The sequence below is a fragment of the Strongylocentrotus purpuratus genome, unplaced genomic scaffold, assembly GCF_000002235.5.
Source record: "Strongylocentrotus purpuratus isolate Spur 01 unplaced genomic scaffold, Spur_5.0 spur5_contig_837, whole genome shotgun sequence".
Classification (NCBI taxonomy): Eukaryota; Metazoa; Echinodermata; class Echinoidea; order Camarodonta; family Strongylocentrotidae; genus Strongylocentrotus; species Strongylocentrotus purpuratus.
The window spans coordinates 217,805-227,362 of NW_022145543.1; the positions used below are offsets into that span (position 1 = coordinate 217,805).

The following is a 9,558-nucleotide window of genomic DNA, read 5'->3' on the forward strand; positions in this document are numbered from 1 at the left end:
TTTTATTTTGTAAATGAAATCTATAAATGCAGGTAATTGGTTGGTTGCTCATGTATGTACATGTAGACTGAAACGGTATAAGTTGAGTTTCTGTGGTAATATGCTTTACTTGCCTTTGTTGTGCCAATTCATGCCACAGAATTATATGAAAAAATGTTTGCAGAAACTTATGTATACGATGATCATAAAACAAGAACCGTAATCATCATTTATTACTCGTGGTAGTATATATACATTGACTAATTGTTCTAATTTATTACTTGCCAATGTTTCGCCATTTGTTACGCTTTATACCATATTTACATTATAGTTGTTTATTAATATTGTGAACTTTAATTCATTTTGAAAGAATAAACATAAGAACTTGGTGGATACCAATGACATCATGTCTTTCAAATTTATTTCAGGATTGCGTGAAAAGTATGTCATACAGTGTACATGTAGTTTGCCTACTTCTCTCTTCTTCGCATATTTTTTTGTTGCTTATGTTTTTTTTAATGCATGCTTTTGTTGTTGTGATATGTACAATGTATGAAGGTGATTGAGTGGACATGTGCTAGCATAATTATGTTTATTGAAGAATGACATGCGTGCATGTGTGTGGAAGGGGTCTTAATTGGCACTTTGGACGAGAATAATTTAGTATCAGTGAACTCTATGAATAAATGCCCCCCCCCCTAAAAATATGATATCAAAAAGAAGCTGTTTAGTAGGCCTATCTTGAAAGAGGATTTTAAAAGTTAACTTTTTTGTTTTATCTTGGTCTGGCATGAAAGAGAACCAAATTCAACTTCTAATAAGATTAGATAACTCAGCCGACTTCAAATTTGAAGTGCAGCTAAGACGATATCACAATGCCTTGAAAAGAATATCAGAAAAGCTTTTAACTGTCATCGTGTGCATTATGTTCGACTGGGCTTTGATAGCTGAAAAGATTGAGGACCCAGCAAAATGGCGGCGTGTGCACTCGAGCGTATCTCCCAGCGAGTACGCCACACGTCGATCTGTGCATTGTGAATAGGGATGAGCGTTCTTCGTATATAAGAGTTCTGTGCCTATAGTGAATGAACTTGATTTGTTTAACCTTTAAGGGCAAAGAGTGGCCTGCGTACTTTGCCTCAGTACGCATATTCAATCCAAGACTAAATAGTTCAAATTGAGAGAGTTGTTATACTGAATATGGATTGTTAATGGAAATGCAGGTCATCGATTGTATGTTTTATAAAACATATCTTTGGTTAGAAATATACAGGTTGCAGAATTAATACATTATTTATTAATTTAGGCGGAAGAATATTATATTAGAGCAGAAAGAAAACCGGTAGTGGCATTGTTCAACCAACTGCTTGAGGAGAGTGGATTAATTGACAATCAGAGACTAGCAGTTTTGCAGTAGAGTTTCCAGTATTCTGTCGAGGTATGTTAATTGATTTTTATTATTGTGTAGAATAAGAAATATAGTCATGTCATTATTGATATTGAGTAGAAAGAATGAAAGAAAATGAAGTAATAATAGTGAAACGATTGTATCACTGTGTAGTTATAGGGCAGGGAGTTGAGAGTATATAGTTTGTGTGCGGTAGAGTAGAGCTGTCGTGCATTACCATGAGTCTTTGTTCTATAGCTGATAACACATCTATATGTACATCTGTAACATGTACATGTAGTTATATAGTTAAGCGTTATTATGGTATTGAATACTGTAGCTAGGGTAGTGTACTGAGGAAATTATGGAGCGATTTGATTAGATAGAGATATTTGATTGGTGCAGCTTTAAAGGGACTCGGTAACATTGTTCAGATGAGAGAAAATCGTGCTAATTAGGTAGTGCCTTAAATTATGTACAATTAAAGATAATCTAAAAATTCGATTGAAAACAGACCATTATTAATGATAAAAACTGGGAAAAACTTATCTGATCGATTCCTTAATTTTCCCAACTATACATTATAATTTTAATACAAGTACACTTTAGGTGAATTTAAATCGTCACAAAGTAAGGAATTTGGCTCTATATACCATTCCAGACATTTAAGTATTGAAAGATTTTTAAAAGTCTATCTTATTTCTTGTTTTCATGGAAAAGCGGTTGGGAAAATTCAAAAGTGGGTTGGGAGAATTTACTGTTAGAGGGTGTCGCGTGCACAGTGACACCTTCAAAGAAAACCATAAATATTTTTGTGATTTGATAATTTTTTCAGGATTTTTTGCATGTTAGAGGGTTAGTGTACAGTAGAAGGAATATGAATAGTAACATTTCATTAAAAAATTTCGCATTTTTTTCATCAACCTTCCACATTGTTACAGAGTCATTTTAAGGTCAGTCAAGACTGTGTTGCGCTGTCAGTAAGCAATATTCTAAAACAAGAGGGGGTACTCAATTGTAAACAAACAAGATGGCAGCCTCCACGGGAAGGGTTTATGGTTATAGTTAGACATTATATGAGTCTACTTATTGCAGTAGGTTGGTGTTGCCTCTTGATATAAATTATATTATACTATTACTAGAGAGTAGAGTTTATTAGGAGATGGTGTATTTTCCATTCATTTAGGAGTTACTTTCGTGGATGAAGCTATAGGGGTTAAACAGTTGTTGAGATGAGAAAGAGTTCTGGTGCTCTATGGAGGTATGAAAAATTGTTAACATCTCTCTCTATATATATCTAAATCTAAATCCTTTAATAATGTTGGAAGTTGAAGTGATATTGTCATTTTAATTTTTAATTATATTTTGATTTATTTATTTCTTTTGTTTAAGTTTTTGATTTATTTGGTTCAGTTATTCTATAACAAAGAATGGCAATTTGAGTATGGATACAACATTATTCATCTGCGTATTAATGAATTTAATGCATTTTTATGATCATAAATAGGATTTAAATTGCTATGATTATGAGTATATTATCGCAACATAATGTTTTGATAATAATAATTTGATGGTTTAGTTAACTAGATATTCATGGTAAGTAGTGATATTGTCTTTGTTTTATATTCCAGCATTTGAGTAGAGGAAGCTGGTACCATTGTTTGTCTTCGTAGCAACAAATAGTTGTTAGCAGTCCTAGTTGGGTGAGTCAGGATGGTAGAGTGTAATAAATAGTTTTGAACACAAACATTATTTGATTCTTATTATTAACTCAATGAATATTAAAGGATCATTGACTTGGTTTTAAGTGATATACATTTATTGTTGGCTTATGCTTTGATAGAGTATAAGAGGATTTTCTTAATTTACTTTTGATTTCCAATTGTGTTTCATGAAGAGGTTTTGAACATGTATTTATTTATGTTCTTTCTTTTGTTATTTCCTTCTTTTGCAGAAGTTTGTCTTCTTTGTATCAAACTTAATACAGATTGGCGCAAGTGGGAAATAAAATTCCACTTCCAATCCTACAACTTCGAGTTGTGTCAGTGTGTTCTGGTAGTGCCTTCTTCCAGACACCCCCCCCCCCCCTCCTTCTCTCGAATACCAGACCATGTTCCAAACTACTGGGAGAAAAAAATAGACTTTTTCAAATCAATGACAGCCATTTCAAGGCATGAAAAAAATTGCAATTTGCAAAAAAGTTAGTACTGTGGCTCAATTATATACTGAACCATATGCAAATCTAAACCTCTCATTCCCAAAGTTAGCAAACATTTCTGATTTGTACAGTTTTTCTCCTTTGTTTTCTTCCAGGACCAGCTGTCAATGTGTAGTTCTCTCAGGAAGGATTCTTTTGATATTCAGAATTTTGGAGCTGAAATAGAGGAACCACAACGCCAAATGCTAAAAAGGAAACAGCAGTCTAGTTCTATTCAATTGATCTAAATCCGGTTCTTGTAGAATATGATGGTTTCAGATCAAACCAACAGAAAATAAGTGAGTTAGCTACTCAAGTGAATAATTCAACAGTCAATTTTGAGATGCAGTTAAACATTACCATGAACTGATCAGGAAACACTGAACATTCCTGTTTTGTGATAAAACCAACTGGTCATATATGTTCATTGAATGTCTGTCAAAATCCAGTAATCTTGACCAAGATTATTTTTTCTGGAAAGGAATTTGTCATGCACTAGGACGTTTCTCTAGTTGGTGACATTGTAACAGCAGTCGACCGATTCACATATTATGATGGACATGGACTTCAATCTTGCAGAGCACTAAGGCATTGCAAGTATTGCTTTGATGACATTACTTGAAACAGATTGGACCACTTGGAGGTTGTCATATTAAAGGTTAGCATATTGCTTCAAATAATACACTACAAATACAGTTCTACCAATCACTTTTTTCCTTCGATACGTTCATTTCTAACTTTTATTTTGTAAATTAGATTTCCCACAGACTGTAATATAAGGAATATGTCTTTAATCACAGATAACCATGTTAAAGTTTGGAAAGAAGGCTGTATTTAAATGCACTATGGCAAAATTCTTCCTTTCATCACAATACTTCTTGTAGATGGATACCAAGTTACGGCAGTATCCTTAATGCAAGGGCAAGAAGCAACCTTACATTTCCCATACCCATGTGACAGCACAGAAGTCACATTACAGCATTCGAACGGAGTCCCATTTTATAAATTGACAGATGGGTCAACGCTGTTGTTGCCTGGAGTTCAGCTCCATAGATTCAAAGTGCAGAATAGAAACAAAAATGGAAACTGCTCTCTGGATCTTACAATAACTAATCTAATGAGATTTGATGCAGGGAAATACATCTCATTGGTTTACAAGGACGGGCAGTCAATTGCTGATTACACAACAAGAGTTGAATTGCAAATAGACTATCCTCCTGGTAAGGCATCATGTGATGTGAGTGAAGAAAAGGGTGGAGACTGGGTCTCAATAGACTGTACAGCCAAGGTTGGGAGTCTATCAGGGAAGATTGAATGCTATCAGGATGGTGTATGGATTCCTCCCCTAACTGATCCTACTGAAACTGACACAACTTTGAAACAGAAGATAAACATTACAACAAATCAGCCAGTATTTTGTTGCTCTTCCGCTTTGATTGAGTACAAAGAAAGATGTGAATGTAATGATACTGCATTGTATCTAGATGATGCCATTATCAGTGACCCATGTCCAACCATATCAACAGAAACATCAACAATTTCTATTGACAAAACCCAAGATCTGGGCGAGAAAAGTCAGTCTTCGAACACTTCAAACTATACCTTACCATCACACACGACATCAACGAATGCCAACAAAATGTACAAACCCTTTTTGATAGCAATAATCATATATTATATTACGATAGCTAATCTGATCAGGATGTTCATACGGAATGCAATTCACTTCTATCAATTGAGGCAGGAACGCAAAAACAATAGTAATGATGAGTCACATAATTTGAAAGCAATAATCTTATATTATATTTCAGGGATTGGTCTGGCCATATTGATGATATTGAATACAATTTCCGTCTATCAAATGTGGCCGGAAAACAAAAATAATAGTAATGATAGTGAGTCACATAAGAAAGCAATATTCATATATGTATATTATATTTCCGCAACTGGTGTGATCATATTGTTCCTATTAAATTCATTTCAAAGTAATCAACTGATTCAGGAACGCAAACAAAATAGTAATGGTGAGTCACAAAAGCCTTTATTATCAGGAAATGTTCATTATCATATGCTCAACAATGCGAAACTGATAAATTAAATCAAATGATGATGCAGGAATTAGAAACTCACAAAACACAAAATATGCATAGGGAAAACAAATCATTAGACATATCATCCAATTAAAACTTTCAAGACATTTTAAGGAAAAATGAACTCTAAGCCTTCTGGTAAATCAATATCAGTGCAGCTTAATTCTTTACTACACATGATTAATTGAAGTATCACATTTGTAGATTTTGACACATAAACAAATATAAACGGCATTTGTTAATTATTATATTGTCTTTTTTTTCTCATTGAAACCTCGAAATGCAATATAGGTGTATTTTTTTTTCATCATCTAGAAAACCAACTTTTACTTATGGTAATAGTACACATGAATTATATAATCTCGAATTGAAATACAAGGTTTCTTTATTCCATCGTCTAAAAAACCAATGTCCACGTATTAACACTAGTAGTATAATCGCTTGTGCATCATAACTGTATTAAAGGATAAATCACCTGACTACACATCTTTGATCAAAGATTTGAATCCCAGCCCTGCACAAGTATGATCTCAATTTGCCACTCTTCACCCAGGTGTAAATGGGTTTGATATTTTGTTATGCTTGTATACAAGAAGCCAATATTACTATCATTATATTATCATAACAAGGATGTCAAAAAATTATCCGTAGTAGAACTTTTGATCAAAGCTTAAGTGCTAATATTGAAAAGGTATCACTTTCATAATTTGTAGTTATACTCTCATGTATTCTCAAATCCTTATAATTTGAGTTTCAGTCTATTAACCATCTTTACAGTTGTGCCAAAGTATGTTAGAGCCGTCTTTATTGAGTTGGTGACCTTCACAATAAAGAGTTACTTTAATACCAGGACATTTTGCAGGCATCTAATGTTTGCAAAATTATGCAAGTAGTTCAGTTTTGGGAAAGTGTCATGCTGTGAAATTATTGAATTATAACTGACACAACACTGAATTTGTGTAATTTGCAAAAGTTCCTTGCGTGAAAATTGCTGTCATTTACAATTCATTAAAAAGTTTTAAGCTGCAGATGTTTCCAGTTCTACAGTAGCCTTAACTATGAACAAAAAGGCTATTCGCATCAAGCATCAAGAAACTCCCCAAACCAAAGAGTGAATGCTGTCGTATTAATGTTTGTGTATAAAGGCTCACGTGAGTACAATGGCCTACCGTTAACTATTAAGCTATCCAACAGCTTAAAAACTTTTTGCAAAAATCTTAATTTAAGAAACTGCTCTGATCTGGCATGGAACATGCTTGGAATGGGGGGGGGGGTGTTTATGCTTCTCTAATATGTTTTAGGTTTTATATGTATTCAAATTATATCATTTTATGTTGTATTGTATGTTGTATAATAACTGTTGATATCTTAATTCCTGGACCCCAGGGAAGAACAGTTTTGTTTTACTAACAAAGCTGAATGGGTTATCCGGCCATTCACTATACCATTATATGTACATGCATTTTCTATGTATTGTTTTTAATATTGTGATATTGAAAATAAATACCAATGCCAATATCATTGTTGTTGTCTATCAAGAATTGTGATTGATCCAAATCAATTGCAAATCCTCCGATCAACCACAAGTTTGCAGTCTCCTATCTCTCATGTTCATAGTTGCAATTGATATCAACTCAGACGGGGCCTTGATCTTGCTCATTTTTGTTCGCATGCGTTGGCTTGACTTGGCTCTAAGACTTTGTAAGATATATTTTTTATGGGGCAGTGGTTCCATGTCTGGTGATAATACTTAAAACAAATTCCTTTCTCTGTGATTTTCTATATTACAAAAAGAAGAGCTTTGGATTTACCTTAGACTTTGTTTCGTAAAAAGCAAGTTCGTCACTTTGGATGAAACTTCGTAAGACTTGACTTCAAAACTTTGTAAAATATAGTCTGTATATGGGGCAGTGGTTCTATGTCTGGTGATAATATGGAAAAAATTGACCTTTCCTGTGATGTTGTATATTATGAAAAGATGAGCTATGAATTTACCTTAAATCTATTTTTTTAAAAGCAAGTTCGTCACTTGGATGGGACTTCTTAAGACTTGACTTTAAACCTTGTAAGATATAGTTTGTATGGGGCAGTGGTTCCATGCCTGGTGATAATATGAAAATAAAATTGACTTTGTGATTTTGTATATCACAAAAAAAGAGCTATGGATTTACCTTAAATCTATTCTTTTTAAAGCAAGTTCGTCACTTGGATGGGACTTCTTAAGACTTGACTTTAAGACTTTGTAAGATATAAGTTTTATGGTAGTGGTTCCATGTCTGGTGATAATATGAAAATATAATTGACTTTGTTTGTGATTTTGTATATCACAAAAAAGAAGGGCTATGGATTTACCTTAGAGTCTATTCTTTTTAAAGCAAGTTCGTCACTTGACTTTAAGACTTTGTAAGATGGGGCAGTGGTTCCATGTCTGGTGATAATATGAAAATAAAATTGACTTTGTTTGTGATTTTGTATATCACAAAAAAAGAAGAGCTATGGATTTACCTTAGAGTCTGTTTAAAGCAAGTTCGTCACTTGAATGAGACTTCTTAAGACTCGACTTTAAGACTATGGAAGATATAAGTTTTATGGTAGTGGTTCCATGCCTGGTGATAATATGAAAATATAATTGACTTTGTTTGTGATTTTGTATATCACAAAAAAGAAGGGCTATGGATTTACCTTAGAGTATATTCTTTTTAAAGCAAGTTCGTCACTTGGATGGGACTTCTTAAGACTTCACTTTAAGACTTTGTAAGATATAAGTTTTATGATAGTGGTTCCATGTCTGGTGATAATATGAAAATATAATTGACTTTGTTTGTGATTTTGTATATCACAAAAAAGAAGGGCTATGGATTTACCTTAGAGTATATTCTTTTTAAAGCAAGTTCGTCACTTGAATGAGACTTCTTAAGACTCGACTTTAAGACTATGGAAGATATAAGTTTTATGGTAGTGGTTCCATGCCTGGTGGTAATATGAAAATATAATTGACTTTGTGATTTTGTATATCACAAAAAAGAAGGGCTATGGATTTACCTTAGAGTATATTCTTTTTAAAGCAAGTTCGTCACTTGAATGAGACTTCTTAAGACTCGACTTTAAGACTATGGAAGATATAAGTTTTATGGTAGTGGTTCCATGCCTGGTGATAATATGAAAATATAATTGACTTTGTTTGTGATTTTGTATATCACAAAAAAGAAGGGCTATGGATTTACCTTAGAGTATATTCTTTTTAAAGCAAGTTCGTCACTTGGATGGGACTTCTTAAGACTTCACTTTAAGACTTTGTAAGATATAAGTTTTATGATAGTGGTTCCATGTCTGGTGATAATATGAAAATATAATTGACTTTGTTTGTGATTTTGTATATCACAAAAAGAAGGGCTATGGATTTACCTTAGAGTATATTCTTTTTAAAGCAAGTTCGTCACTTGAATGAGACTTCTTAAGACTCGACTTTAAGACTATGGAAGATATAAGTTTTATGGTAGTGGTTCCATGCCTGGTGGTAATATGAAAATATAATTGACTTTGTGATTTTGTATATCACAAAAAAGAAGGGCTATGGATTTACCTTAGAGTATATTCTTTTTAAAGCAAGTTCGTCACTTGAATGAGACTTCTTAAGACTCGACTTTAAGACTATGGAAGATATAAGTTTTATGGTAGTGGTTCCATGTCTGGTGATAATATGAAAATAAAATTGACTTTGTTTGTGATTTTGTATATCACAAAAAGAAGAGCTATGAATTTACCTTAAATCTATTCTTTTTAAAGCAAGTTCGTCACTTGAATGAGACTTCTTAAGACTCGACTTTAAGACTATGGAAGATATAAGTTTTATGATAGTGGTTCCATGTCTGGTGATAATATGAAAATATAATTGACTTTGTTTG

The 9,558-nt window shown here is 33.1% G+C and overlaps 1 long non-coding RNA gene across 3 annotated transcripts; it reads left to right on the plus strand.

Moving 5' to 3' along the window:
- The first annotated feature begins 1,299 nt into the window (after nucleotides 1–1,299).
- Nucleotides 1,300–5,725, plus strand: LOC105446157. Of its 3 annotated transcripts, XR_004064214.1 has the most exons (4): nucleotides 1,300–1,417; nucleotides 2,553–2,627; nucleotides 2,998–3,069; nucleotides 3,680–5,725. It is a non-coding gene; the product is annotated as an uncharacterized LOC105446157 (long non-coding RNA). The 3 variants fall into 3 exon arrangements; XR_004064213.1 differs by lacking the exon at nucleotides 2,553–2,627 and having other exon boundaries at nucleotides 1,310–1,417; XR_004064216.1 differs by lacking the exons at nucleotides 2,553–2,627; nucleotides 2,998–3,069 and having other exon boundaries at nucleotides 1,319–1,417.
- Nucleotides 5,726–9,558: the final 3,833 nt, after the last annotated feature.